At 36.7% G+C, this 12105-nt stretch overlaps 1 protein-coding gene across 2 annotated transcripts in view; it reads right to left on the bottom strand.

The window, feature by feature from the left end:
• Nucleotides 1-12105, bottom strand: part of LOC149538513 (F-box/RNI-like superfamily protein) — a 237747-nt gene that overhangs the window by 49302 nt on the left and 176340 nt on the right. The window lies entirely within an intron of this gene.

Raw genomic sequence — 12105 nt, 5'->3', positions numbered from 1 at the left:
AAAATTTGTTTTTCATGAAAAAAATTGAAAACTGTCCATTAAATATTTGGGGTTAATCTATTAACTCTGTTTTGGTTTTAGTTATTACTGAATCTGAGTCAAATAGGATTATAACAGCAGTGTTTACTTGTTCTACCGATGTAAGCTTTAACAGTCATTTTAGCAAACAATGTCCTGTCATAAGCTTTTAAACCTTTAAATACATTTAAAAGTACTAGATAACATGATTATATTAATATAGAGTTCGAAATTAACATACAAAAAGAGAGTCTGATACTTCCTTGGGCCTTTAGCCTCATACTTCTAAACAGTAGCCACTATACACGACAAAGGGTCTACATAATGCTAATACTTGGAACCCAAAATGAGACGAAACTAAACCAGCCCTACCAGGAACCTACTTAACAAGCCCTGAGTAAGAGAAAAAGGGCTATGCTTACTATAAAGGATGTATAATATGGCTATTCAATTTATACAGAGATGATGAAAAACCCATTATTTTAACAACACAAAACAACTTTTAGCTTTACACATCCAGCCCCTTTCCTTTCTGGTCGTTTACCTTTGAGCTCGACCCCACATCCACATGCTTCTTCTTCTGTTTCATTTTTGGCTTCACATCTCCGTCTTCGGACTTTGTTTCTCCATCTGAATCCAAGAAAACAATATTGGCATAGGACATGATTTCCACACACCCTTAAATTCCCTCCTCCATCGATTACTTGGCAAACCAATTACGCTCTGTCAATCGTCTAACATGGAAGAGACCCATAAGGAAGTTAAAGTTTCTAATTCTTAATTCAGCATTGTCCCTAAAGCCATCCCAACCTTCTACCCAAAGAATCAAGTATTTTGGGACTGGCTTCTCATTGATGTGATCCTTATCATAATTCCTAGCCTTTGGGGCAATGAGATTGTTGTCAATGTTTCTAATCATAGTGTCAAGGTTAACTAAATACTTCTTATGAATAACATTCCTACACAAATTCCTAACTCTCTCCTTTTCTTTTTCAAAGGACATGGCAAGGGCCAAAAACATGGTCGTCATGTTTGAATCAACCCTGGCTTGATCTACATTCTCCAGATATTCTAACCCTAGAAATTTCTTGACGGCATCTAAAACTAGGGAATGAGGGAAGGAAATTATGCCTCTTAGTCGCTTCATAGTAACAACATCCTTGACTTCAGATTGCCTTTTCTGATCTCTAAAGCGCAACAGGATATCCATGGGAATAAAGCTCTGCAACTATCTACTTGTCTCTATCAAAACGGCAATTCTTTAACCCATAAATAAGGAGAGATTTACAAAAACAATAGTGGTGATGTTGGCATTCAAAATTGAAGCCCTGATTTTGAGTACCATTCTAAAATCAAGTAAAATTGAGCCCCAATAAGCGCTTTTAATGCATGTGTACCCAAACGTCATTTTGAGGCCTTTGAAATGTTTTATGTTTCTAACACTTTGCATTCAGTATGTGCATTCGTCCTTTGACGATAAATTGTCATTCCGAGTCATCTTGTGAAGTTTCATTTTGAGCATTGTTCAAATCTGCATTTTTGCCTAAGTTTCAAACAACGGCAAGAAGCCTAGTTTGCAATTGATTATCTTGCACTTGTTTAAGTGTCATGACTCACCACTTTGGGAATATTTAGTATGCATATCAAAAAATCTATGTTTTAGTTCTCAAGTCGTTTCGATATGTTTTGACTAGGTTTTGAATCCCTCAAAGTTGGTTGTTTACTATTATGAGTCTGATGCATATTTCTCAGAATTTCGGGAAGCCCTGTTTGACCAGTTATAACTTTGACCCAATTGATTATAATGAGAAAATTCCTTTTGCATTGCATTCTAGAGGTCAAACACTTATTATGTTTCAGATTTGAGCCTATGACGAATTTGTTTGACTAGTTTGCAAATGCGATTCCAAATGCAATTTATAAAGATTTACGGGTGTCTAAAAGTGCAGATTGATCGGTAACCCTGTTTGGGATGTCATAACTTTGAATCTGTGATAGATGAGACCAAATGGTTTGTTCCACTGTGTTCTACTCCGAAAATACTTAAAGTGTGTCATTTTTTGAGTCTTGACCAATCCATCTGCACACTTTCTCGAATCCATTCTGTTTGTGAAAATCACAGTTCTCCTAGTGTTCCCAGTTCTACAAATCCAAATACTTAACTTCGTACACTTGCCAAATTCGCCCAGTTATTCGTCATGAGCCCAAATCACAAATTTATACTCTCCTCATGACAGTGAACTAATGCCTCATTTTTTGTGCCCCCAAGTGTCTGTTTGAACTGTTTTCAAAGCCAAAACCAAACGCATTTTATTGTTTTCTAACATGTTTGTTTGCAGGCAGTTCAAAGAAGGCAACTTTGACAGTCAATATCTTTTGACCCAGGTGTCATAATGACACGAAATCTAACAGGGTACAAGAATGTGGAATAAAGAATCAGTGTGTTTATTTTTAGGGCTCATTCAGGTGTTTTGGTCAATTTTTAAAGCCGGCTCAAAGGCTTCTAGGCAAGAAATCACAGTTTGCATAAAGTGTTAAAAGTGAGTTTTAAGTTTTCAAGCAATGATCAAATTTGAATTTAATGGGTGCCAGGTGATTAATGAATCAGTTTTAAAGGGTCAGGGGTTTCAATTCGAAATTTTTTTTAGCCAGACCCACTTTGGAGCCCAACTGGTTTCACCTGAACAATAAAACATTATGAGAAATGAAACTGTTTCCAAGGATGTTGTACTGATTGTGATCATTATAAATTTTAATATGGGCACACATCTTTCAAAGTTGAAAAAAAAAAAAAAAAAAGTGAAGGAGGAATTTGAGCATATCAAAAAGGCCATAATGTTTTATTAATGAGATGGAACTTGACCTCAAGAAAAAAGTTATGTGCCACAGTCATCACACTTTTTGAGAGGGGCAAAGATTTGGCGACTATAGCCTCAAAGATTTCAAATATCTCACATGGTCGACATTGGTGCAAAGGGTTTGATGTGTGACTGAAATAAAGAAAAGGAGGTGTGGATTCAAAAAAATTGTTTTATTCGTATATTGTTTTACAGATCCAGGATAAGCGACTTTATCTGCTTGATTTTCGCAAGCTTGAAAAAGTTCATTCAAAAGAATCAATGACACAGCACTCAACATCACCTTTTGTTGAGGAATTGTATGAGCGCATCAAAGATATTTTGAATGAGTACACGACAATTATAAACCGCTGGCCTGAATACTCCATTGAATTGGAAATTGCCATAACAACTGTAGGGAGTGCGAGTATGGAGCAGAACGGATTGAGGAAAATGTGTGTGGAGATCCAGTCCATTAAATCCCTGGTAGAGGAAAGTTTTTTTTTTAAATCGTTTGAAACTACATGAGAGATGCAAAGGCAAGGCAAAGTGATCCAGCCTGCTAGAGAGTTCAATTGTGGATAAGTTCGAATACAATGGATTGTAATAGTGATGAAGTGCAAAGTTTGAAGCGAGAGGCCAATTCAGCTCTTGAGGAAATAAAGCCAGGCTTATCAGTTTGTGGATGCAAATGTTTCGATTGCTTCTAGAGGTGTGTGATGGAGAAGGGCCATGGTGGTGATCAACGTTCTTGCATGGGGAGTCGTAAGTGTACAGAAAGTTGCACTTATTGTGGCTCCAGATGTAGACCGTCTTAATGTCATGCAAGGATCTGGCAGGGCATGAAGGAGCTCACGATTACAAAGAGAAAAAACATACCCGCACTAAGATATGATCTCAGAGGCCTAGTCAAAGCGGCCAATTAAAGTGTAGTTTTCTTGAACAAAGCTGCAAAAATCCCTGTACTATGTAGATTGAATCCACCTACAAAAGGCAACATTGCCAAAGGGGTTCTTTCGAGTATGAAGTTGTCTCGGAGCATTATTGTGACAACAAATGCAACCCCTATGATTATAAATGGGGAGAAATAGAGATGCCAGATATGTATTTCAAGAAACAGGGATAAGGGCAGATTCATCTCTTTCCTTGTCAAGGATTCAACAATCTTTACGATGGTCCGAGGCAAAAAAATTGTTCAGAAAGATGAGCCTGAGATGACTCATGAAATTTTCAGGAAATATGTCAGATTTAGTGATCCTTGCAAGGAAGAAGAGAGAAAAGGATTTGACTGTAGTAAATCTGAGGATCTTGACACAGTCAAGTCTTCCCACTATAGAATATTGGGTGGGGACAAGACACAATATGAAATCTAAGAATGATGTCCCTCACCATGTCATAATTGTAATTGGCAAATCAGCTTCAATGGCTTCATGCCAGGAAGGATGCGGAGATTACAAGCACTAGCATTAGCATTTTAAATTACAAAGGAGCATTGGAGGAGCATGGTGCAAAGCAAGCGCAGATGAATATCCTTTAGACACATCGTATGCATTGTTGGGAGGTTTCTTAGCTGAGATGTCCACTTAGTCATACCATATACTTTCATTGTAGATCTAAACAATGTCCTTCTCGGTCGCAGTCTTGAGTGATTATGCATGCAAACACCATAGGTAATAGTCCCACATTCACTGAGGGAAGACCCTTTTAATGAATTTATTAAGAGTTGCACTCTTTATCAATGTCTAAGCAAAAGCTTCAAACGTCTTGAAGGACAATTTGCTTGTGAGCCCTAACTTAGTGGACGAATGAGGATTTTTCACCAAGCACGCCGTCCAAAGAGATGACGTCAGCAATGAGGTGGCAAATAGGACAACTAGAAGTAGACACGTGGTGCTCGGGTGGACCAATTGTAGGGTGACATGTGGCAAATATCTTCAAAGCCTGGCACAAATTTCGAGGTGTCATGTGGCGATGTGCAAGATGCAATTCACTAGATTGCGACACGTGGTGAGATCGACGGATGTCGCTTTCCCACAATATCAAGATGCAAGGAAGTTAACCAAAGTAGGAAAACATGTTGATACGTGGCAGTGGGCCCAGATGACAGTATTGCAGTTCTGACGAATCAGGCGATGCCATGTGGTAGTGATGTGGCAAGGCGCCCAGTAAGGTGATGGCATAGTGGTGACCATTTGCGACCGTGCATAAGGAGATCCAATCAGAGGGTGCCACGTGGCGCCCAAGTGGTAGTAACAAAGTGAAGATTGACAAATCCTATGGCGACATGTGTATAGCCTGGTCCAACAAGTTTGACTTGGATAGAGGAAAAAGAGGGAAATTTCAAGCTCTTCAAAATTGCTCTTTTTAATATTTTCCTATGAAAGTACATGCAGAAGGTTTTTTAAATCAAAGAGGGTTATAATATAAAGTTTTGACTTTAGGCCAAAGATAAGTTTTCAAAAATGCAAACCTAAGAGTTAGTTCAGGAACTTGATTTTCAAAAGGGTATCTCCTAGGCATTTCTGATAAGCGGATAAAGGACTATCATATACCGACGAAAAGCTCTCGGAACAAACTTTCTAGATTTGCAATTTATTTTTGCATAGTAACCAGTATATTTGAGCTTTTCAGGGTTTTGTCCTAGGTGCTTGTTTTTCAATTGTATTCTGGTATGGCAATTCAGACTTGGTTTTTGGTGAAATGATGAGTTGGGTCTGCACCAAATTTAGTAGAGATGCAGCTGGTGATGTCTTTTTACCTCCAAATCAGTTTAGTGAAGGATTTATCAGCATTTTGGATGCATATCTGATGATTTTTCCAAAGTAGAGGTTTCTCATCAATTGGAGGAGATATTTTGGGCTTGTTGAAGCTCAATGATGAGATTCCATTTGGATTTCGGATGTAGAGAGAGGAGAGAGGATTTATAGCAGCAAGGGATGGAGATTCAAGTGGACATGTGTCACTTCCAGATCAAATCTGGATTCTTCTTCCTTCTCTATATCTTTCTCTTTCTCTCTCATTGTGAGGTTGACCCCAGTTTATTGGAAAGTTTTCCACTGTTGTGATACCACCTAGGGTTGGTTCCCAAGTTTTCCGAGCAAGCTCTCAGCTGGGTTTCCACCATTCTTCAGCATTCTCTCTTGTATGAACAGCAGTAATAAAGCTAATATAGATAGTTCTGATCTATGGAGTTATTTCTCAGTTATTTACATGCATCTTAAGTGTATTGTTTCAAAGAAATGAATACAAGGAACAACAAACTTCATAGTTTCATTCTGATTCTCGTCTCCTATCTTTGTTATTTGCAATGTTTTGTGGTGTAGGAACAAAGGGCTTAAACCTGTTTGCAACTCCTCAGAGTTGTATGTCTCAATATACTTTTCTATTGGAACAAAGAACCAAGTAAATGCTTAATATATTTGACAGGATTGCAAGTTTCATGAGAAGGATATCATGAGTATGAGGGTTTTTATGAACACTGATGTCTAATTCACAAAGTGATAGGATGGATCTAATATCTTGATGTTTGGGATATGTCATTGGTATCATGGATGTATGTTTGTGCTCTGTGGAATCACTCAATAGATAAGGCATTGATCAGCTACAGGATCAACATGTTCTTGCTGTTGCATATTTCGATTTTGCTGATAATCAACACATTAATCAAAGTCTTTTCCCTTTTATGTTGAAGAGCTGAAAGGATTTACCCTCACTTAACTTGTCAAGTTCATAGGTCATGTTACTAGCTATTTCATGTCTGTTGTTTGCATGAGTAATAGAAAAATTGGGGTTTCAATATGTTTTATCCAGATTTAGTTGTATGCTTTGAAACTAATACCATATGAAAGAATCTAATGTTCACCCGCCTAGGTCTTGCAGAGCTTGAAGGAGTATAGCCTTATAGTTGGCCTTGATGTCTGAATTGGTATGTTGAACATCGGAATTAGCTGCCTTTAGATGAATGTGTTCCTATCATTGGGTTATTCAAAAGTTGTTAATTCAGAAGCCAACAGGTGACATGTTGGTTCATCATTAAAATGACCTCAAATTTCTGACAACCAAGCCAATTAATCATACTATTTGGCCTTCTAAACTTGAAGTGTAAAGTTTTATTAATGAGCTTGTATTTTAAAATGAGATTACGCTATCCTTGTTGACAGCCTCCACCGAAATTCATGATGAGCGTCCTAGAAAGTTGCACTGTAAAATGGTTAATTTGGAAATGGGATTAAATAGTAACCACATGTATCTCTAACCCATAGTTTTAAATAGTATTTATATAAATTGAATTGAAAGTTCGATAAAAGGATAGTACAAGATTTTAATCAAACTTTATGTGATATACTTGACAGAATGAGTCTATAGTTAAGTTCCTAACGTCCTCCCAGTCATCGAGATTAATGATCTTAAGGTTAAGATGCTGCTAACTTTATACTTAATTGGGGTATCGATTACTTAATTTTATATTTTGAGTGCCTAATTGCGTAATTGGTAATAAGATATTCATATTGTAAGGGTACTAACTTCTTTAGACCAATCTAGTTTTTCTTGTAGCCTTATAGAAGTTGTCTTATTGCTAGCATTCTGTAACTGTTATTCCAACCGCTCCCAAATTAGCTAATTCATCGGCTGATTTATCACCTTCTCTCTAGATGTGCTTAAATTCAACTTTCGTAAAATGCGAAATAACTAGAGGGTTCTTTCTAGCATTGAGTTTAGTTTCCAATTCGGTGTTTGACACATCCTGGCTGCATTGATAATTATTTGAGAATCTCCTTCCACTATTAAATGTTTTATACTAAGGATCTTGCTAAGAAGAAGTTGTTAAAGTTGTAGCTTTATTCAGATTAATTCGATCTGAGATACATTGTTGTTATTGGCAAATCATCAATTCCTATATGTACTTATTCATGTTATATATATATATATATATTATAGTGTATAATATATATACATATTATATATAATACATATATATTTACATTTAATATATATATAGTATACAAATTACTATTTTTAATATATTTATTAAATGATGATTAAACTTTAGAGACATGTCTCCTCCTCTCATATTTGTACGAGATTCAAATCTGCATTTGGAAGATATCAATTACAATTGTCATGTTAGTACATTTGCAGAAAAAGATATTTATTAACTCAACAGAAGTCCTTCCGATAGTGTTATTATCTCTGCCATATTATTGGTGGTACTATCTAATGATATGGTTAGCTTACCTATGATCCAACCCTTACTATCATGAACAATGCAGCCTATACCAGCTGATCTTGGGTTGCCTCTTGAGGCTCCATTGAAATTCAATTGGTGTCGTCCTAGTCTAGGAGGTTCCCATTTACAGTTTAGTTTGTTTTCTTTACGAGACTGCCCCCCTTTCCCATACTAGGGTGGTATAATCAAACCAATCCAATCATTGAGGATTAAACCATCCCAAATTGAGAAGGATCCTTCGAAATGCTTTAATTTCCTCATTCTACTATTTAAAAGTTTAACAATACTTGCTTCCATCTTATTTCCCAAGGATTCAATTGACATTGTTTTGTCTTGGAATAGCCTTCTATTTCTTTCTTTCCATAATTCCCATGATACTATTGATGGGACAATAACCTAGATATCCTTGTATAGACAAATTGTAATTTTAGAAGGCCATTGATGTAATAGCTCCGTGAGGTCATATCCTCGAAATCCTTAAGGCTTTGTTTTAAAGTGTTCTAAATACATGGATCAACTTGGTCAAAATGAAGAGGGGCATATCCTCCCCATGAATCCTCCCAAAAGAGAGTTGTTTTTTTGTCTCCAATGCCCCAAGTTAGCTTATTATTGATGATTTCTTTGTAAGTTAATATGAAATTCCATATCCTTGACCCATTGGGATGATTTTTACATCAAAAAAAGTTGATGGGATCTGCATTTAATATGTACTTGTCTAGAAGAATATTCACCCATTTCTTATGTGGATCAATCAGCATATTACAACAATGTTTGGCTCCTAACGCTATGTTTTGAGAAGCCAAATTTTGGATACCATGACCCCCTTTTTCTTTGGGTTTGCAGATATCATCCCATTTAATCAGTGGTATTTTCTTTTTTCTGATGTCACTTGCCAAAAGAAGTTTCTTATTTCAGATCCAATTTTCTTGCATGTACTTGTAGGCAAGGGAAGTATGAACATTTGATATATGGGTATTGAGGATAGCACTGATTTAATCATTGTAGTTCTCCCTGCATTAGTAAGCCATTTACCTTTCCCATTATCCATTTTGTTGTGAATTTTGTTTATCACTATTGTCAATCAATTATTGCTTTTTCCCTTTATTAATTTGAATGCGTAAGTATTTACATGTAAAATTACCTTTTCTGAACCCCAATATTCTACTTAGTTCTGTTTCTACTTTTGATTTAGTGTTTTTGATTTATTGGCATTTAACCGTTTGAACAGATGCAGAAATGTATTTTTGAAGAGTATCTTTGAATTGATATGCCTCTCTACTAGAGCTGGCACCTGGGAGAATGGTGTCATCAGCAAATTGTTGATGTGTGATACTCTGTATTTTCTGGAATTCTGATTCCTTAAATCTTTCCTTCTTGATGGGATCTATGAATAGATCTACCTAGTGCTTCTGTCATAATCACAACCAAAACGGGAGAATCAGGTCACCTTGTCTGATAAGCCTCGAAATTTGAAAGAAACCTTCTGGGTTACCATTAATCATAATGGATAATTTAGGAGTACAAATACAATTAAATATTAAATAGATACATTGTTTAGAGAACCCAAAAGTTTCCATGAATTTGCAAAGGAATCTCTAGTTCACTTTATCATATGACTTTTGCATATCTAACTTGATTGGCATGCTAGGTTCTTTATTAGTTTGAGTTGTATGGATTATTTTCTTGAGCAATAATGATGCCTTCTAAAAGGGATATGTTCAGTACAAATCAGGTTTGCTCTTCGGAAATGATTTTTGGCAATAACTGTTGAGAATGTTAGCATTATAGTAACTTGAAGCTAATATTGGTTAACTTTCATAAGCATATAATACATGTAAATGTTGATGAATATATATATATATATATTAAACATCTGTTTTCTATATTATCATTAAATGCTATTACCAATTTAGTCTTAATATACTATCAGTTGTGTTAAATCAAATGTCGATTAAGGATATTGATCAACTATGTCTTTAAACAATATATCTAGAGACATGACCACGTAGGGTCATGACTCTATGTGGCTCTCATGCTCCTACATGAGCATGCCTCTAAGTATTTATATATGCCGAGTTCAAGAATGCAGAAGAAGATCAATCACAACAGCAATAAGAGTCTCAGTCAAGAACATACGATCTGGACATAAATATATATCTGCTATAACCTTCGATCTTCTTTATACCTTCAGCAAATACACAAGAAATCTGCATACGTCAGAACAGGATTATTCGCCTTTAGCACAATATATATATATATATATATATATATATATATATATATATATATATATATATATATATATATATATATATATACTAAGTTACACGGGTACCCCTCCCCCCCTCCGGACCTCGAACTGGTTCGAACCAGTTCGAGATTCTGGTCCGGTTCGACCAGGGTTCGATTTTTGAATCCTGGTTCGAACCATGGTTCGAACCCGGGCGGACCAGGCTGGGAAAATCGAACCAGGTTCGAACCCAACCAAGAACCCGACCACGGACGCGGAAATAAAGTGACTTATTTGCATTTTTTTATAATTTTTGGAGTCCACGTACCCTAAAAAGGTGTTATGAATTGGTTTTTTGCTCTCATAGTCATTTGATGTTTCTAAATAGGTTGTTTTGCCTTGAAGGAGAGCACATAAGTTTTTGAGCAAGCATCCGGTTGTGCAAGGAGGAGTTTGAAGCAATACTTGTTGGTGTTCTTGAAGTGTTTGTGCATCATTTATACACAATTGCAAACTTGCAATGGCTGGAAAAGGACCAAGAGGTAAGATCTTATTCTATTTACTATTGTTTTGTTCTAGATTTTCCAAAAAAATTTCATTTCTCTTTCAATCTTCATATGTTCTAAGTTCTTGAATCTTTTCCATTATTTCAAAATTTGTCATTTTCTTGCATATAGATTATGAACATATATCTAATTAGTAATTTCTTGCCATAGGGAAAGGTTCGAAATTAATGTCATCTACCTCTTCATCAATAGGCAACACCGAACAAAGAATGGAAACCAACTCCGATTCTCCTCTATGGAAGTATGTGGACATTATAAAACCCATTCCAAGAGGTGGTGCATTCCGTTGGAGATGTCGAGGATGTGATGTAGAAAGAAATAGTTCTTATTATCGTGTGGTAGGCCATCTATGTGGTTATGCTAGAAGAGGAGTCAAGAAATGCCCTGGCAAAAATGGTGTTCCTATACCAAATCACACCGTGTTAAAATATATTGAAGAGCATGAGGCAGCAGAAGAGAGAGAAGGACGCAAGGCAATAGAACTCGGTAGTAGTAGCAATAAAAGTAAAAAAGCTAAGGGAATGCAGGCCCCCTCAGATGTTATTGTACAAGACCACCCCTTCTTCAATACTACAATGGACACTGACACTGAATCTATCCCCATTGTACACAAAAGAAAGGGGCCAATAGAAACTTCTTTTCAAAACAAGGCCCGGGAAATTGCTGACATTAAGGTGGGAAGATGCCTCTATACAAATGGGTTGTTTTTTAATGTTGTCCGCTCTCCGTTTTGGAAGGACATGTTGAGGGGTGCCAATGAAGCTCCAAAAGGGTATTGTGGCCCTGGGTATGAGAAAGTTCGCACCACCTTGTTGGATGATGAGGTCCAACGGGTTGAAAATCAATTGAAGCCCATAAGGGACTCATGGGTTGAGACAGGGGTGACAATTGTTTCAGATGGCTGGAAGGATTCTAGGAACCGTCCCTTGATCAATGTCCTTGCGGTGTCCCCTAAAGGGGCAATGTTTCTGAAAGCGGTGGATTGTGAGGGCAAAGTAAAAGATGGGCCATTTATTGCTGATATCTTAATTGAGGCCATTGAACAAGTGGGAGCAAGAAACGTTGTCCAAGTCATAACGGACAACGCAAAGAATTGTAGAGCAGCAGGTTTGTTGGTTGAATCACGATATCCACATATCTTTTGGACACCTTGTGCAGTCCATTCACTCAATCTTATGCTAAAAAAGATTGGGAACCAAATTGAGTGGATCAAAACAATGTATGAAG

This window comes from Cupressus sempervirens, chromosome 9 (assembly GCF_028749045.1).
Source record: "Cupressus sempervirens isolate cs-2001-9-10 chromosome 9, ASM2874904v1, whole genome shotgun sequence".
In the NCBI taxonomy this organism is placed as follows: Eukaryota; Viridiplantae; Streptophyta; class Pinopsida; order Cupressales; family Cupressaceae; genus Cupressus; species Cupressus sempervirens.
This window is presented reverse-complemented; position numbering and strand designations above follow the sequence as displayed.